Source organism: Python bivittatus, unplaced genomic scaffold, assembly GCF_059951505.1.
Source record: "Python bivittatus isolate LINGU-HERP-01145 unplaced genomic scaffold, Pbiv_v1 ctg000070_np1212, whole genome shotgun sequence".
Taxonomy (NCBI): Eukaryota; Metazoa; Chordata; class Lepidosauria; order Squamata; family Pythonidae; genus Python; species Python bivittatus.
In genome coordinates, this window is record NW_028277034.1 from 52258585 (window position 1) to 52277009 (window position 18425).

General features: G+C 40.3%; 1 protein-coding gene across 2 annotated transcripts in view; it reads right to left on the minus strand.

Annotated features, from left to right (window-relative positions):
• ADAMTS3 (ADAM metallopeptidase with thrombospondin type 1 motif 3) overlaps positions 1–18425 on the minus strand; it is a 124849-nt gene that overhangs the window by 47781 nt on the left and 58643 nt on the right. The window lies entirely within an intron of this gene.

An 18425-nucleotide genomic window follows, 5' to 3' on the forward strand; every position in this document is an offset into this window, starting at 1 on the left:
GATTAGCAATGTAAACTCAGTCACAAATCAGGTCCATAACAAGTTTGGCTTTTATCCAGGATGACCGAATCTGACTCCTTACCGTTATCCCTTTTGCTGCTTATCTGGAGCTGTGAAGTCTCAAGAGGGCCTCAGCTGAGCTCTAAGCTTTTGCTCAATTGTGGTCATCAGGATCGAGGCCGATTGATGTTCTCAGCATCTCTAGGCGTTATCATGAACATGTACCAAGATACCCATGTGGGAACCATGGATAGAAGAATTGATTCCATCGGTCTTAACACCATGACTAGGAAGCACTGTAACTAATGTGCCAATTCTGAGGAGCAGCAAGAGTGAACTTGTGTTCATTTAAATCAAAGTGAATGTTAATGCAACAATAGAGATTGTGAATACCGTTGGAAGTCATTCCTTCTGGGGCAAAATTTTGATCGACACTGGATCAAAGGTTTTGTTTTTGGTTTAAAAACTCCTAGTAAACGTTCATACAGTTAGCCACTTACAACTGGGATCCCCAAACCCATTGTACTTGTGATAATTGGGCATCAGAACTATCAGTCAAAGTATGGTAAGGCAGGGCACCTCCTCCCAGTTTATATTCTGAAGAGAGAAGAACTGAGAGAGGGATTTATCAGGTAGAGATGGAAGGAGGGTTTAAAGGATGTTTGGAGACTAAAGCAGTGTTAAGCTGTCTGGACTTCAACTTCCAGAATTCTCCATCCAGCATGCTGGCTGGGGAATTCTGGGAGTTGAAGTCCAGACAGTTTAAAGTTGCTAAGGTTGAGAAACACTGCTGTAAAGGAATGTAGAATTGACCTTGGGCATATGGAAGGAACGAACAAGCTATTAAGGGGGCACCTGTAGAAAAGATTACACAGTCCTGAGAAAGAAGAAAACACAAGCAAGAAATTCAAAATAACCCCGCCTTGATATTGTTTAGTATAAGTTGGGATACATAGGCCAAGTACAAACTTGGACAGGCTTTCAAGATTCTGTTACCCTATCTTACTACAATAAAGAGCAATTCCTCAAATCCCCACCATGCCTATTCCTTGACCTGCCCTACCTGGAAGGGCAAAGGCTGGAAAACCTTCATCTCTCAGACTGATAAGCTTATGAGGAGTGAAGGTTAGCAGCCTCTGTATATGCTGTAAACTGTGGCATCCATGGGGTGCTAAAAGTGGTCACAAAAGGCAGGATGGTGGCCGTGAAACCTCAGTTGAAGCCTGACTCTTTTGTCCTTGGGTAAACACCTGTACAAAAGGTTCAGGGCTTCGACTGCAGTGCCTCGACCACCATCTTGCCTTTTTTGACTCCCTCTGTGGACACCACTGGTTGTAAAATGTAAGTTACTGTCAGTCATCTTGCAGTGCAAGCTAAGAGAATACTCAAGTTCACCTGAATTATAATATCCAGGAACATATTTACAACCCATGTTAAATTATTTAATAAACATAAACTCAGTTCCTTATCTGAACATTAACAAAGCGTCTGGGTATTTCTGGGTGTTTCCCATGTACCACCTAGTTACGTTACCACAGGAATATATAAAGGAAGAGGAGAAAGACAAGAGAATTGCCAAATCAGGAAAGGTTTGGTGGCAGTAAAACCAATAAATCCTTTTAGAGACATCTCTGAGTTAATGGGATGACACTTAAAGAAGGAAAGAAGGAAAGAAGGAGGGAAGGAGGGAGGGAGGGGCCCTCACAACAGAAAGGGTTATGACAATTCTAATTTTATATTTCAGGCCTCAGAAAAAAATGGCCCAGGACTAAGCATTTGACAGAATGCATCACGTGTGAATATTGTATTTCTTAAAACGTTGCAACAGACCTCACAGAAGCACAGCTGAAATTCTGACCACCGAATCTGAAAAAGAGATCTCAGTTCCTTGCAATCATCGGCCTTTTCAAAAACCAATTGCCTTGATTCACATGTTGCACTAAACCATGGCTTTGCACCACCATGGTTAGGGAAAAAACAGCATTGGCACGATTGGTGCAATCTGTTAAACCATAAAACATGGTTTACAAAGCACAGCAATCTTTCTGGTCATGCTCTGGCAAGTCTGCATGTTGACATCATGGCCTCATATCACCTCCCCCACCCCCACCCCAATTTCAGAGCTGATTAGCCTGGAATGAGAACCCACTTATACGAAAGCAAAGTGAAAAATTAACCCTTTCTCACCTTCTTCCTCTATATATGCTTGTTAACATTCCTGAAAAGCAGACCCAAGCCTGCCTTGGAGATTAAAAGTGCCGCTCACTATGCAATTAGCAAATCAGACCTGCACTTTAGTATCTGGTGTGTGGTTCAACGTCTTCTCTCTGAGTGGGGTAACTACAGGCCTCAACTGATTTTCTACATCAAATCCCTGTGATCTACCATGAGTTTAGCTTAGCCTAGCCTAGCATCGATTTGCACACCAATTAAAAAATAAAACGCACGAACTGTTGGAGATCCAGCTACAATCTTCTGCAGCCTCTTCCCAGCCTGGCACATTATCCAGATCAGGAAGCATGCAAAATCTGAAGCGCACACTGGTATGCTTAATGACCACATTAAAAGAGGCTTGATCGTCGCCGCAACGAAGTCCCATTGCATGCCTTTCAACTTAACTGCCTTTTGCTAAGTTGAACCTTTCTAGCTCAGAGGCAGTCTAAAGACTGTGAAAATTGGACCGACTTTTGGAAATTCCACCGCTCAGGGGAGCGTGCTGCTGTAACGTTTTGGACACATGAACTAGGAACATTCATTCTCTGCTGCTTCTCGGTGGCTCAATAGCCCCTCAGTCTCTCTCCTTGACTTCCCCACATCAAACAGCGAGACTTCCCTGGACCTCGCCTGGACCTCGCCTCGCAGGTGAGAAAGCGAGCATCACAAACAAGCGTCACAATTTGACCTCAGCAACTTTCAGGCTCAAGAATGCAAGGCTGTGATAGCACACAAGTGGGAAATTTAGAGCCTGCTCCCGTTTCTAAAAATTGCTGCGATTGGCAGAGGTTCCACGGGGTGCCACGTCCAGTGGAAATATCGAGTCAGGCCATCGGAATGGCCTGCCTGTGGCATGAATGAGAGAACCCGAAGAAGCAGGGCAGAGAAAAAACACAGCCTTTTACCACACACCGGACCAGTGGGTTTGGCTGCCATTTCCCTCTTTAAATAAGTGGCTTTTGTGGTTAGGAAAAAGTGGAGAATCCTCCTTTTTTCTCTGTGTACACAAGCAGGAAAAGAGCAGAATGAAGCTTTTTCTTTTTTTTCTTTTTCTTCGTATTCAGCTACTTACGGCACAGCAGATTTAGAGCATAAATTATACACTTTCTCAGTTTTCTCCACGCTGATTTAAAAAAAAAAAAAAAACTTTAAAAACCTGTTCTAAAAATAAAGAGAGCTTTGCATTTGGAATGAAAGCACCCAACAGTTAGTCATTGTAGACCTTGAAGGTGGGTTCTTGTGAACTGATATAGCATCATTCACAGAAGGGAGGTACAGAAAAGACATTTTCAGAGAGTCTGGATTGAGATCCTGCTCCCCCTTTCATGAATGTCCTCAGAATGACACTATGTTGGGGGGAGGAGATCCTGAGGTAACTGGACACATCTATTCGGTTTTCTTGGCAGCAACATGGAAGTGAATTATCACTGTCTTCTTCCTGGATGTTCTGTTCTAACCTAAGAGTTTGGGTGTCCTTGTGGTCTTCCCTCAGAGTCCTAGCTTGATCTGACCTTGCTCAGCTTCTTTCAAGATCAGCTAAGCTTGCTAGGGGCTGCTACTTTTAGTTTAAGTACAAATGAGATGAATGGTCTGACATTCATGTTAAACAATCCTAAAGTTGCTTTCTGTATCCCATCGAAAAATAAGGAAGGCAATTATTATAATGTTCAGGGGCTCTTCCAGAACCAAACCTGGAATAGAATGTACAATTCTGGGCACCACATTTCAGAAGTTTTTTAACAGGTTAGAACAGATCCATAGGAAAGCAACAAAGATGACTTGAGGAGAGGCCCTTTGAGGACATGCTGAAGGAACTTGGAATGTTCATTCGGGAGATCAGAAGAATGAGGGGACACATGAGAACCAAAAAGGAAGCTCCATGGAAGATGATAAGAATATTTCCATGCCACAGAAACTAGGACCAGAAATAATGGGTATAAGTTTCAGCTACCTAGATTTTGCTTACATATAAGGACAAATGTCCTGATAGTAAGATCCGTACAGCAGTGAAACAGTCTATCTATGGAGACTGTAGGTTCTCCAACTCCGGAAGTTTTTAAGAAGAAGCTAGATAACTGATTTTCCTGCACATTGCAGAGGGTTGGACTAGCCAGTGTTCCTCAAACATGGCAACTTTAAGACATGTGGACTTCAACTCCCAGAGTTCCCCAGCCAGCATGACTACCTTATGGTCTCACCCAACTCTACAATTCTAAGATTTACATGGAAATGGTCTGTTGGTTAAATTCTGACTACTTCTCCGTGTAACACGTCTTTATGATAGATTACAATAAAACAATAAAACAACTGAATTGCTGATTTCAATGGGAAGAAAAACTAAGATGAAACGGTTTACTTGTGCCTCACCATAATCTTTTTTTTTTTTTAAAGGAAAAACCCACAACTCTTTATTTTAACTGCTACATCAACAAAACAGGCAATTGTGTTACTGGTAACTGGTAACTTCTCGTCTGCATCTTAGAGATCCCTGGTATTACTCATGAACTAGCTTAGCTAACCCATAATCTATGGAAGTTGTTAACAAATTTATATGGAACTTTTAACATCTCCTTAAACATCCTGACTGCTGCCTCAGTAATAAACAGCATCTAATGCTACTTCATTAAGTGTATTGTCCAGGAGATGCTTGGTTTCCCTCACCAAATTAAATAATTAAGAGGAGGTAGGGATTCAACACTTTAAGCCTGCAAGGTTTTGATTCCCTCCCCATTCACTTTGCTGGAAAAATCCTAATTGTTAGATCCATAGATTTATAATGGTTCTTTTACTATTGGCTCTCCTATTGGGTAGAGGAAGCACATCAACTCCACTGAGCCAATTACCACCTTGGGAAACTAAGAATCACTAAGCCACCCTAAAGGGTCCTCTGGCAATATCTTCCACTAAGGTGCATCCTGGGGCAGGTGAGAAATAGGTCCCTAACTCAAGATCATGTCATTTACCTGCACAGCCTGGAAAGAACCACAGAACACATACCACTTGCCCTACTGGTACAAGCCAGCAGAATTTTGGAAACAGGAGACAACTGGCCACTTCCCAATGCACTTCACTGTTCTTTGGATTTGTCCCACAGAATACAAGAACTGAACGGAATTGCTCCAGCAAACCTAAATCCCAACTCTTGGCCTTCAGAGACTTCCCTGCGGAGTGAATAAACCTCCTTTATTTGCAGTGAAAGGAGGCTGCCTAGTTTCCAGGTGGAAAAACCAACACAAATATGGAATTGGGGCAGTATCTATGAGAGACTGGAGGGGGGAGGATGGAGGCTGGTCTCCCCTCCATATAATCAGTTGTTCCTTATTAGTCACATGCACAGAGTTCAGGGTTCTTTGTAATAAAGAGCAAGGGACCATGACAAAACAGAATCTGTTGGATTGCAGGAAGAATTGTGTTGTGTCTGTGCAGAATAAACAATGTCTAGCTTGGCAGAGGGCTCATTCACAGAATCACAGAGCTGAAGAGATGTCAGGTACTACATAGATCATCTAGTACAACCCTCTGAAACGGGCAGGAAAACCATCTGAACTATCCATGACAGGTGGCTGTCCACCTCTTCTTTAAAAACCAGCAGAGATGGAAAACCTACAACTCTTCACATAATGGCCTTCTGACATCAGCAGAAACTTTCTCTCCTTTGAAAATATTTTTTATTCTCTGCTTTACACTTGCATAGCAGGCAACTCCTCTAGAATTTTCTGTGGATGAACTGAACCATTTCAAGCCTCTGATCTTCAAACAAAAATCCAACTCCTTTGCTGGGAGTTGTATGTATGTATGTATGTATGTATGTATGTATGTATGTATTTATTTATTTTTTCAGAAAGTTAGCTCAGCTTTTTTTCATTTTTAAAAAACAAAGGAAGCTGAATTAAATGGAAGACTAAATGTATAATAAACAGGTCAAATCTGACATATGAATCCTTCAAAATATTATCTTTGCTGCTGTAATCTTCTGCTGGATCCAGAAACCTGGAACCTATTAGTGTCAGAAGGATCCAGGTAGTCTTTCTTAGACTATCTAGTTAGAAGAATATCTTATAGTAGGATGCGCTGAAATCACATTGGGAATCTAATATTTTTACTTTATGTCTTTCTATTTGCATTCTGTAATGAGTTCAGTTTCAAATAATGCATCTGTATGTGGAACATCCTCTACAAAGTTATGGTCCAACAGCTTTCCAGAAAGGGATTTTGTTTAGTATCCTTTCATATGAAGAAAGAGTCATCTGTCTCTTGTCTCTAAACAGAAATTATTCTGTGCATGCTGTACAACCAAAGTTTCTGAATTATGGGTCTAGTTTCTGTGAAGGTTCTTTTTAAGTTACAAACTAGTCTGTTAGAGTTACCAGCTGTTCTGAATTTTTATGCAGGATCTTTTTGACTTGCCAAAGGGAAACATTATTTAAATCAGTTTTAAATATGATTTAAAGCTGGGCTTCAACCTAACAACCAAAACAGATCCACACTGGTTCTTGTCTGGACAAACAAGGACTGTCTTGTTAACTAAACAGCCCTTTAAGTTGAACCCAAATGGAGTAGCACACCAACTCCAAACCTACCTTCTGTTACACTCACTGCAGTTAATAGCCAGATCTGCTCTGTAGTGAACAGCCTGACAAGCTTTAAGTTCTTAGATTTAAGCCAAAGCAATTCCAATTAGGTCAGAGAGCAGAATCCAATTTAGATATAATTCAGCATTTTCCAGTTTGGGATGGAGGCTGATAACCTCATGGGATTAATAGCTTATTGGCTCCTAACAATTCATATAGTCTGCATAGCAGGGCTGGGCTTCTAGCATTCTTGAGCCAACGATCAACTGGGATACAAGAGGTTCAGGGGGCATGCCATCCAAGGCTCCCTATTGAAAATATTTTGCCCATGTCACCAAATCACACACACAGTAGAAGAAAGGGTATCTGCAATCTCTTTGAGAAGTAGGCCAGCAGGCATGGGATTTTAATACTGAGCTATGCTGATTTCCTCTGATTTTGAAATGGGGGAATATGCAAGTCAATGGAGTGTCAAGCTGCTTTGGGGGCATTCCAGCTGGCTACCACTTGGCCAGTGTTTCTCAACCTTGGCAACTTTAAGATATGTGGACTTCAACTCCCAGAATTCCCCCAACCAGCATGGTTGGGGGAATTCTGGGAGTTGAAGTCCACATATCTTAAAGTTGCTAAGGTTGAGAACATTGCACTTGGCTCGCTTCTCCTTTGGCCAAGTTAGCTGAAAATGACAAACATTTCTGAACAAGCCATTAACTATTCCTTAAAGGCACAAAGAAATCCACATCAGCTCTCACTCTAGTTATAACAAAAGATGATGAAAGGGAGAAGGTAACAAGGTGCACAACTGTAAAAGTAAAACAAAGTAAAAGTATATTGATTTAGCTGGATCTATATAGTAAAACAGGCTACCCAATCTGACCACTTTAAATTAGGTTCCTGATTCAAGAGCATCAAATAGATTCACTTTGGATGCTTCTGTGAGTTAGAAAAGTATTCCAGGAAAAGTCAGAAAGAACCAGGATTGTCTAGAAACAACAGACACAACCAGGAATAACAATAATAATAAAATTCCAAAAAGCATTTGATAAGGTTTTATGGTATTACTTCCATTAGCAGTGGTCCTTCTTCTATCCAGGGGGAAATAATATAGTAGGCAAAAGAATAACTATCAGAGGGAAGGGGGGGGCTATTGCCAAAGTTTCCTTGTCTGTTTGCAAGTATTGCACATTTGCAAAGGTAAGAAATAAGAGCAACAGCCCTAGTCAACAAGGAAAGGGCCACATCAGGTTCCCTCAAGGTGTGTATCTGAATAAACACCCTGCTTATCTCAGAGACATTCCCACCAAGAGAACCAAGACAGACAGATGGAAAGCAAAAGGCTTTTTCAGCTGTAGGACCTTATTTGTGGAACTCCCCGGGAAGACCCACCTGGTACCTAAATCATCTCACAAGTAGGTTCATAGTTTTTGTTTTGAACTAAATTTAATCTTCAGAGAAATGCACAAAGATTTGCACTGCAAGTACAAAAGACTGAGGCTTAAATTATGATGTCATGATGAATCTCTGTCACTTTTTTCAACACTGAGTTTTTGCTACTACTGGACAAATTTGGAACCGCAAGTACCCAACTCCACTTGAGCCTACATGCACGTGTTGTGAGAATTAACCGTATCATACCACTTGCATTAGCTATTAGTGAATTTCTCATTCCTATTGGCTGTTTTTATTATGTCCTCCCTGAGCTATTTATCATTGTTTGCTTGTTTGTTATCTCATTCTTAATATTTTAATGTAACTTTATAGTCCACCTAGAGAGTGCTGGTTGTTTGGTCAATTTTTTATACATTAAAAAATAATGATAAATATTATTAATAATGCAGTCAAATTCTGTTATAAGGGAGAATACCCAGAAGAAATCAGAAAACCAGAGAAGGTCTGTACAACAGTGCTAGGCCTAAAGAACACTAATTAATTCACCTGTAATACAAGTAATGTTTTGAAACCGATTCCTGTGTTACATTTTCATATGCATCTATTTCACGGATTTCAACTCTATCGTACATATTATCCATAAAACAAGAGTAGCAGTCCTTAGCCGGCTCATAGAAGCACTTCTATGAGCCCAATTATTATCTTCTATTCAGGACCTGTTAGTTAGGAATGCTGTTCAAATATGGCAATAACCAGATTGGGTAGCTGATTTGAATCTGGATGCCTGAAGTGAGATGTTCAGCTATAACAGAGATCTAGAAAGCTTTGTTCTCTTTTACAAAGATACCAAGTGTCTCTTTGGGCTTGTGGTGAAGCCATAAAGATCACGGATTCTTTTTATAAGAGCGTGAAGGGAGGTCTACAGCAACAGAAGGCCAAGCTCTACCTGCTTTGACATCTAATCCCTTAGGATGTCTCCACCCAGTAAAATTCCCTTTATTTATCATTCAAGCATCTCTCTACCTCACTCTCCCTTTCAGTCCCTGTGCAATTGCTAAGTAAGGCTCACACTGGAGGAAACCACCATACAGACTTACCCTGTGTCTGCACAATCTGAGGGATGCATCCATCGCGCTCCCTATCACTCCCCACATGAGAAGCAGATGGCATGCTGAAGGTAACATTAAAGGGGCAGGTTTTTATGCATGTGCTTCACTACTATGCTTAAGTTCACAAACCTAATGTGCATGCAAAAAGTACCAGTGCATGTTGGTTTTCTGTGTTTATTTATTCCAAGATTGATATGGCCATCCAACTTGCAAAAATACGATTCCGGGTGTTGCACAACCATAAAAACAGGTCACAATATCCCAACGAAAAATAAAAGGAACAAAATACACAGTCAGGACATGCCAACCTATACTTTATATCCCAAGATGAGCTCACCTGGCTCTTGGCTTTAACGCCTTCAGGAACATCCAAGACTTCAAACGTTCAAAGTCGGTATTACCTGCTTACCACTATGCATCTGTTTAAAAGTAGATTCCCTGCACCTGATTTGGTTTCCAACAAAGACCTGGTTTTGTCTACCTCTGGCATGCCTCTTACTTCTGAATCAAAGAACTTGCTCTCTAATCTGTTTTCCAACAGACTGTCTGCTTAGCCTGACCCAGAAGCACACTATTTAGGAAGTACTGTTTTGATAACCAGATTGAAAACACACACGACTGGAGAGCGATGTGTCTGCACCAGCTGAGAAATTCCACTGTGGCACTTCAAAAATAAATCTCAGAAAGGGTGCCCACCCAAAAGGTGATGTCATCTTTGGAATCCGTATCCGATAATTGATGCATTTATGTATGTGTAGAGGGCTATGAATGTCTCCTATTGCTTAGCCATTCAGGATATGTGAAGAACCTCTATGTGCTCCTTTCTTAGCTTAACATTCAGCTGAACTGTTTGCTCTTATTCAGGGCAATCTATATTCGAATGCAATGTTGAAACCATTACGCTTTTCCTATTTCTGTTCTGAAAACTTCTATTAGGAGATGGTTGTTACCATTATGCCTGTGTTCCATACAGACCCAAGATGAAAACAGTGGTTTTCCAAGGCCATCCACATATGACACAGCCCCTGCCCAGAACATTGGTTCAATTAATACATTCAGTGAAGCAATCTGAACTAGCACCTTGTAACAAAGCTATTACAACGGTCTAACAAGGAAGTCAGAATTCAGCAGCAGGAATGGTTCGTAAGAATGTGTTTTTCAATAAGCTTCAACGATCCTGTTCGTATCTGGCTTCACACCTGCTTCACTGAATTGATTAGATGAGAAACAGAGCCTGCCAAAATTTTCCATCTGACTTTTTGCTAAAAATCCATAAACAACCTTGCCACATTGGGTCCCGGTATGACAGCGAGTTCTCTCGCAGTCAGTGCAAAACAAGATGACAGCAAATCTGACTGCTGCAGAAACAAAGGACAGATGGAAACCAGCCTTCCCACACAAAAGAGGAGGCAGGGAAATCTGCTACATTGTGCAGAATAAGAAAGAGGCACAAAAAGTTTGAATATCATTTCTCTGTAGGGCATGTTTTGAAGCACAGCAGCCACCAGAATTTTTTGATTATAGCTTCCTAATCTTTCTTCAGCAAAGAATTCTTGGATTTTGGAAGCTTGCCTGCTGGGTGAAATCTGATACCAGGAGTGGAGTGAGTTGCACTTCCTTTCCAAAAGATAGAAAATGGCCAAAGGACCTCTTCCATCTTTTTCTAAATTTTAAAAAGATAGGTAACCTGTAACAGCAGTGCCAGGCAGTTGAACAAGCTGAGCTTCTTCCATGCTTCTGGAATGCTGGGTTCAAGCAAACTAAGGGCAGCAAAAGATCATTTTAATGGGCCGTTTGGGGAAGGGGGGAGGGGTGCATTACTCTCTGTGCATTAAAACTGGAGAGATGTCATCACATCATTTGCATAACAACATCTTTATATGAATGACACAAATTGCCAGAGTTGTTGCAAAATTAGGTTAATATTGACATAAATCTAACTGGCTTATCTGGACTACTTCAGATGCAATAGATCTGTCTAATATTGCAGAGGGATATCCAGACAGAAATTTGGTCCACTGCAAATGAAATCCACTAAATGGGGATCTATTAAATCAAGGTTTCATTTGTGCATATTTACATACAGTACATACCCATACATCCCTTTGAGGGGTAAACAATGTTAGGTAAAACACAGAAAAAGAGTAAGAAGGTAGCAAATCAAATACTAGAAAATTCATCAACCAGTCTTACTAAATTCTAAATGTATTATGTCTGGATCACCTTTGTCCCTTCTGGCCAGACAATACTTCAGGTGGAAGTGTTGCTTTGTCAAGAGGTTTTAAGGTGTAAGTAATATTATCTAGGAAGGAAGGAAGGAAGGAAGGAAGGAAGGAAGGAAGGAAGGAAGGAAGGAAGGAAGGAAGGAAGGAAGGAAGGAAGGAAGGAAGGAAGGAAGGAAAAAGAATTGGGAAGGAAGGAAGGAAGGAAGGAAGGAAGGAAGGAAGGAAGGAAGGAAGGAAGGAAGGAAGGAAATATATGCATTTTTATGCCGTGAGTTGAGCCAAAAAGCAGTGCAAATTTGTCTACTAAAAGAGATCACTAGTTGACAAGTAGTCATTAAAAAAATGCTTGCCATATAGCATAAACATAGAAGTAACTCAGAGGTCAACATTTTACAACCCAGACAACCATTGTTGTTTAAATAGTCCTGTGTTATAACATTATTTGACTTTTCAACTCTTCCTTGAAAGAAATGGAATTAACAGTATTAAAGATAGATTAGAACATCATACGTGGTTCCTAGTTTCAGCTGTTTGTCCTTTTTGTCATGACCAAGAAATGGGACAGGGACGGAGCCATGGAGATTTTGGTACAGATTTCTGCTCAGGGTAGGCAATCTACTGCCAGTGACATTTGTCACATTTTGTGGAAAAATGTAAAACAAATGCCACTAGAAGGCCAGGTCAAAAGAAGAGTTTACTTTCCCAAAGAAACTGGCTATATTCCAAAAAAACAGGCACTTTTTTTGTTTAAATCTGGAATTAGGAAACTTTTCAGACCAAAAACATTAATTTTCCCAGACTAAGGGTCAATAACATGGTACCCACAGGAATCATTAGATCCAAAACACCAAGAGATGGTGATTGAAGACTTAAGGTGGAAGCAATCTTAAATTAAAAAATTCCCAAACCTTATGACATAACCAAAACTTTCAAAAATTTTAGATACACACAACTGATCTCACAAGATGTTGGCCTTTTTATTCAATACCCAATGGTATGTGGGTAATAAATTATGTAAAGGGATCATAACTCTGTTCATCTGCCTGTCCATCAGCATAAGACCTCTCCGAAAATTAAACAAAATGTGGCCATGTTTGGTTGGATGGAAGAAGCTGGCAAAAGAAAAGCTGGACTGGATCCAGCTCAGGGCTATGGAGAAATATTCCAGAAAAATATTCCAGAAAAAGACCCCCTGTGGTTCCCTATGGGAAGGGCAGTTGGGCAGTGGCTTCAGAATGCTATCAACTCCTCCATTCTAAGCTCTCCCCCGGTCACATGACCCACAGCTGAGGGTATGGAGCCCACCCAGTGACCTCCAGTACTCCCATAAATTTATGTCCACTGCTAGTAAGGGAGTTAGAAGGAATGTTTTCTCTATCTTGTTTAACTTACAAAAAGCAAAGAAATAGTACTTCCATTAAAAAAAAAAAAAGTTGTATGTGTTGGCTGGTGTGGGTCTTCTGGGCTGTGTGGCCGTGGTCTTGAAGTCTTGTTTCCTAACGTTTCGCCAGCACCTGTGACCGGCATCTTCAGAGTGCAGAAGCACAGACAGGAGCAGTTCTCTCTGTGCTCCTGCACTCTGAAGATGCCGGTCACAGGTGCTGGCGAAACGTTAGGAAACAAAACTTCAAGACCACGGCCACACAGCCCGGAAGACCCACACCAGCCATCGTATGCCAGCCGTGAAAGCCTTCGACAATACAAGTTGTATGTGTGTTGATGAGATTGCAGGAAATCATAAAATCATACTTATCATCTGAAAGGTTGATAAACCTTGCTATACACACATGAAGCAATTCACTCCCACCAATTGCCCATCGGAATTTGCATATATACTCACTCACTCACTCACTCACTCACTCACTCACTCACTCACTCTTTTATACAAATGCATTCCTGCAAGATGAGATTCTCCCAACAAGATGACATGGGCTAAGAGCTCACCAGTGGAACAGTGTCAAAAATGGGTAAGAATTGGAGGGATTTTTTGATTACCAGTTTGAGTAATCAAAATGGTACTTTGATTACTTTATTCAAAAAGTATGCATCATGATAATAGCTATATATTCCAATGTGCTCTTGCCAAAACAAAATGGCACCTTGAGGTTAAAAATGACCACTGAATGTTCTCCAAAAATTGACCCCACTGCTACCAAAAAAATGTCTGTGAAGGGAAGGGGAATGAGAGTTTTCCTTTCACTCAGCCCTGCATAGCCACCCCCTTAGCAATCCATCTGAAAACATTCACTTATGAAATGATGAGGGGATGGCCCTAGACTAACCATAATATATATTTAAGTTTGGCAGACCACATGTTGAACAGACAGAAGCTAAATTAAAGCCCAATCGAGAAACTCTATCAAACTTGACAGTTCAAAACCCTGCTTGTCCAGAGGTTAGTCCTTCAACACACTGATTTTTTTTAAAGTTTGCCAAATGTATCTTTAAATATTTCTGTTTAATGCAAACATAGTAAGAAGGGTGTGGAGTGTTGGAAAGGGCAGAAGTGTAGGCTGAGACAGGAGCTGTTTTTAGAAAGGAGTAAAGGATTCAGACTATTTGCCAGATCCATGCTAAAGAATGCCTATGAGATCATTCCTCAAATAGATTTTCTCTTCACCACACCTGCCATTCTATGCACTAATTGGCGTAATATGTTTGCTAGAAACTCTTTCCTATGTTTTTCAGTAGCTCTTAAAACAGCTGTTACCATTGATAGCGCGCTCTTAAAGTGCAATAAAAATTAATCGTGAGCTTTTTTCCCTTTTTGTTAAACATACATTCATGCTTCTGATTCTGTAAACAGGTAGTCCTCAGTTTAAGGACGAGTTCCGTTCCCAAGGTCTGTCCTTAAGTCGAATTTGTATGTAAGCCAGAACAGTATTATTGTATAATACTATATAAGTAGTGTATTATGTATTTAACTTGAATCATTTTGTATTTAACTCAAAGTTTGCTACAAAAGGCTCTGTTCTTAACTATAGATCATCTGTAATCTGGGCATTCTTAACCTGGAGACTACCTGTATTCTTTCCTTCTCAAGCCACTGAATATGAAAGAGGGACTGCACAAGGAAATGTAAGAAATCATTTTTATCTAATTGTAAAAGTGATTGACAACAATTGTCTGGAACAGTAACAGCCCCAAAAATGCTTTTTTCTTAAGTTGGATAGGATCTACTATACCAACTTGAATATGACTTAAGAATCTGTTGATAGCTAGTTTGTTTCTATTAAAGTAATTGGGAAAATGTATTGATTCTTGTGTATAACCTTTCCTATTTAATGCCTGTGATATACATCTTACTCTACTATGATAATGTTAAAATGAAACTTGCCCAAATATATACATTTTCCATGCAAGTTGCCCTAATATATATGCATTTCAAACTGTGAATTGCAAAATCCAGTTAAGTAGAGGGACAGAAGGAAATCTCTAATCTGCATAGGAACCAAGCTACGGGGGAAAAAAAATACAGTACACTAAATATTTCAATTATACAAGGACAAAAGGGGGGGGGGGACTTTTGAATATTCCTAAGAGGCAATGTGTTATTTTGAAGGGAAATGATGCTTTACAGATTGCTCAACTTAAGCATTTCAACAGCTCTTTAAAGCAACACTTAAAATAGATGTAGGACTGTCTCTGTCTCTTGCAAAATGAGATTGATAGCTGTTGGTGATAGCAAGCAGTGGGGGCTTTGTCCTTTGGCCCACACTGGGTTAAGTCATGGGCAATAGTTTCAGGATCTTAATGACAGCTGCCTGTTGGTTTCTGCTGAATTAGGTTCTTTAATTCAGGGTTGTTCTTTTTAAAATGAATGCTAACAGAAAACATTTTTTGCAGTGCGAATCCATATGATAGCAGAGAGGTTGAAAGGAATGGAACTTTTTCACTAAGATTAATCTTCTCCTGCACTGGACAACCACAGGGAAGGAAAGAATATCCACCAGGTTGGATAAGGCTTGTAAATATACTATAAACCAGTATTTCTCAACTTTGCCAACTCTAAGATGTGTGGACTTCAACTCCCAGTATTCCCCAGCCAGCAAGGGAAGATCCTGGTCTCAAACTCCACCAAAGATGCTGAGATGTCCAGGCCTGAGATCCCTTAGATAATTAGAGACTCTCAGAAATTAGACCATCTTGCACTGGTTCTATCAAGATATGTTTTCTGTTGTGTTGAGCTGGAACAGTATTGCATTAGCTATGCCTTGTGAGAATTCATGGAAAGATAATGAGGTGCTAGGGTCTGGGTTGAGATAGAAAAGGTTTGGCTAGGAGTTCAGCTGAAATAAGTTTTCTTCATAGACTTTGTCCGAGGTCCTGAAACAACTCTCATGTGTACTGTGGTTTCCAGAATGGTATCTCTTGACTAAGCTGCCTGTTGTCTTCTGTCCTAGACTATTTGCCAAAATAGCATCCTCCCATCTCTCCTGTAGTTCTGCTTCAACATGATAGGACATCCTTCTAAAATGACTCACTATAGACTGTTGGCAGATAATTAATACCTGTGGGTCACATATAGACTTGTTTCTTCGGTGTTCCCCAAAGAACTCCCACCACAATTCCTTCTAAAATTTGATGGCCATGTCTCTACTTTTAAAACTGGAAGGCTGAACGTTAACGTAAATCTTAACTTACTCATACAGCAATATTTGAAATTTGACCTGGCCCTGTCAACATCTGAAGTGGATTCCACCCTTTTTTTCAGTCTGTTCCCATCTATTTCCTTGAGCATTGCTTTCATCTGGTCAAACAAAGACAAGTTGTGGCACTTGTCCAGAAAAGATTGCCCGTTCCTGCTGAAGAACATCAGGCTTCTTTCTCCTGGCTCCATCACATCCTGTAACAGATCCAATAATCCCCTTAATACGTTTAACTGTTATAAAAACAGCACATAACATTCAGTAACTGAAGTTTGCTTCCAGCTTCATGGAAAGTGACATGGAAATCAGATAAGCCACATGGAAACAGTGTATACCAATAAGTGGTGAACATCAGCTAGATCAGCCCTATGACTTTTTTTGTTTTTTTATTAACAGGCCTCTGAACCATTCAGTCTGTTTCCACTTACCAAGGGTCAAGGGAAAAATTCATGGTATGTAGACAATACTTCTGCAGTTAATTAAAAAAAAAAAAAGCTTGTCAAATTTATCATTGCTAATTTTATTAGCATTATTCCATGTTCCATTGAATAAAGCCCTTTACCTTTGATTGTAGCTGGTGGAACTCCAGTAAACCCACTGGAGGATAAATGCATCCATTCTATTAGATCCCCTAGTTAACAAAAAGCAAAGCGATCTCTACTATTATTCAGCAGAACAATCTTGGTGAGTTGAAGAGGTAAGGTTTAAAAAAGGCACCCACAGCAGCAGGTCTCCCAATCAAATGGATCCCAAATTCTGCTTGTTGAATCCTTGAAGTTTTCTGCGAGATGCCTTGGATCTCTCAAAGTGGCATGTCTCCTTTTAAAAAAACAACACTTCATTTCATTGGTGGACAGGTAGCTTCATCCCATTCCAAACTCATGAAATTGACAGATCGATGCATTATGAAGAAAATCTAAAAACAGACCTGTAATCCCTAGCATAGAAATGTGGCCAAGAAATAGTAATAAAAAACTTAAACCTGGTGGTCCCACTTCATTAATCTTCTATCTGTTCATGAGGATAGTGGTAATATTTTATAAGCATTACATCCTTTTCCTAAAAGAGTGTACAATCTCAACTCTAAATTATTATTTCACTGTAGAGAAGTAGTAATTTCTCTATTAACTATATTTCATAGGGATATATACCAGTCACCCTACATGCTTCAAGTTCAAGGATCCCTATTATTTAAACCTTCTGAGCTGGCCTTCTGTTGTTGCCATAGCCTGATGTGCAAATTCTTTTTCACACCCCCATCTTCTTCACACACTCACTTGAGCCACACAAACCACATATAGGAGAGGTTTTCTAAAAGAAAGAGAGGTATCATCACAAAGGTGTTCTGGGTGAGCAATTCCAAGCAGAAGCACAGGGAAAGTGAGCATCGTCACAAAAGGTTGGTGCTGTTTTTTAGCTGCTTGGCCCCAAGTGTCACAGAGAGTATGGCAGCAAGGTCTTAGAAAGTAGTAAAATGGGTACCTGAATACATCTACTTTACTTATTTGGTGGCTTAAAGCATATGATTGTGCTGGTACAGTGGCAGGATCTTTGGAAACTCCAGACTTTGGGAAGGGGTGGTGGTGAAAAAGAGATGTAACATATCACAGACTTTTGCAAACAAGCAACTCTTTACGAGCATGGAGGCAGCCTTCCCAACAGGATGCCCCCTATTAGTCATGATGGCAGAGAACTGGGAACTGAAGCCCAATACATTTGGGGGGGGGGGGCACCAGACTGAAGAAGTCCACCTCAGGTCAATCAATAACAAGAGCAGATGGATGACATACTGCAGATCAGCCATTAATGCCTTTTGAAAGAATGGCCTTATTCAGCAGCACTTGATTTGATAAATAATATTTTTTTTTCCTCCCACACTTCACTAGTTTTCCCACAAAGCCTCATAGAATAAAACTTGGATAGCATTAACCTTCTTTCCACCCGTAACATCTACAGCCATTGCTTTAACGGCATAGCCCAGTAAATGCAAAGGGCTTTTTTTTTTTTTATTAGCTTAGCTGAAACCAAATGGGTTTTACTGCTGTTTGCATTAAGTAATCTGGAGCCACTCTGCCTTCTCAAAAAGGTTAACTATGTCAGCTGGTTTTAATGACTGCATTTCATTTATAGTAAAGTGATTAAAATTCTGTCCCTGCCAATCTGCCTTGGCATCCAAATCAGAATCCAATTAGCCAACAAGGGTTTTGCCATTTGGGTATTGCTATCATGGGCACCAGCCAAGCCAAAATGGGTAGCCACCAGATGCTG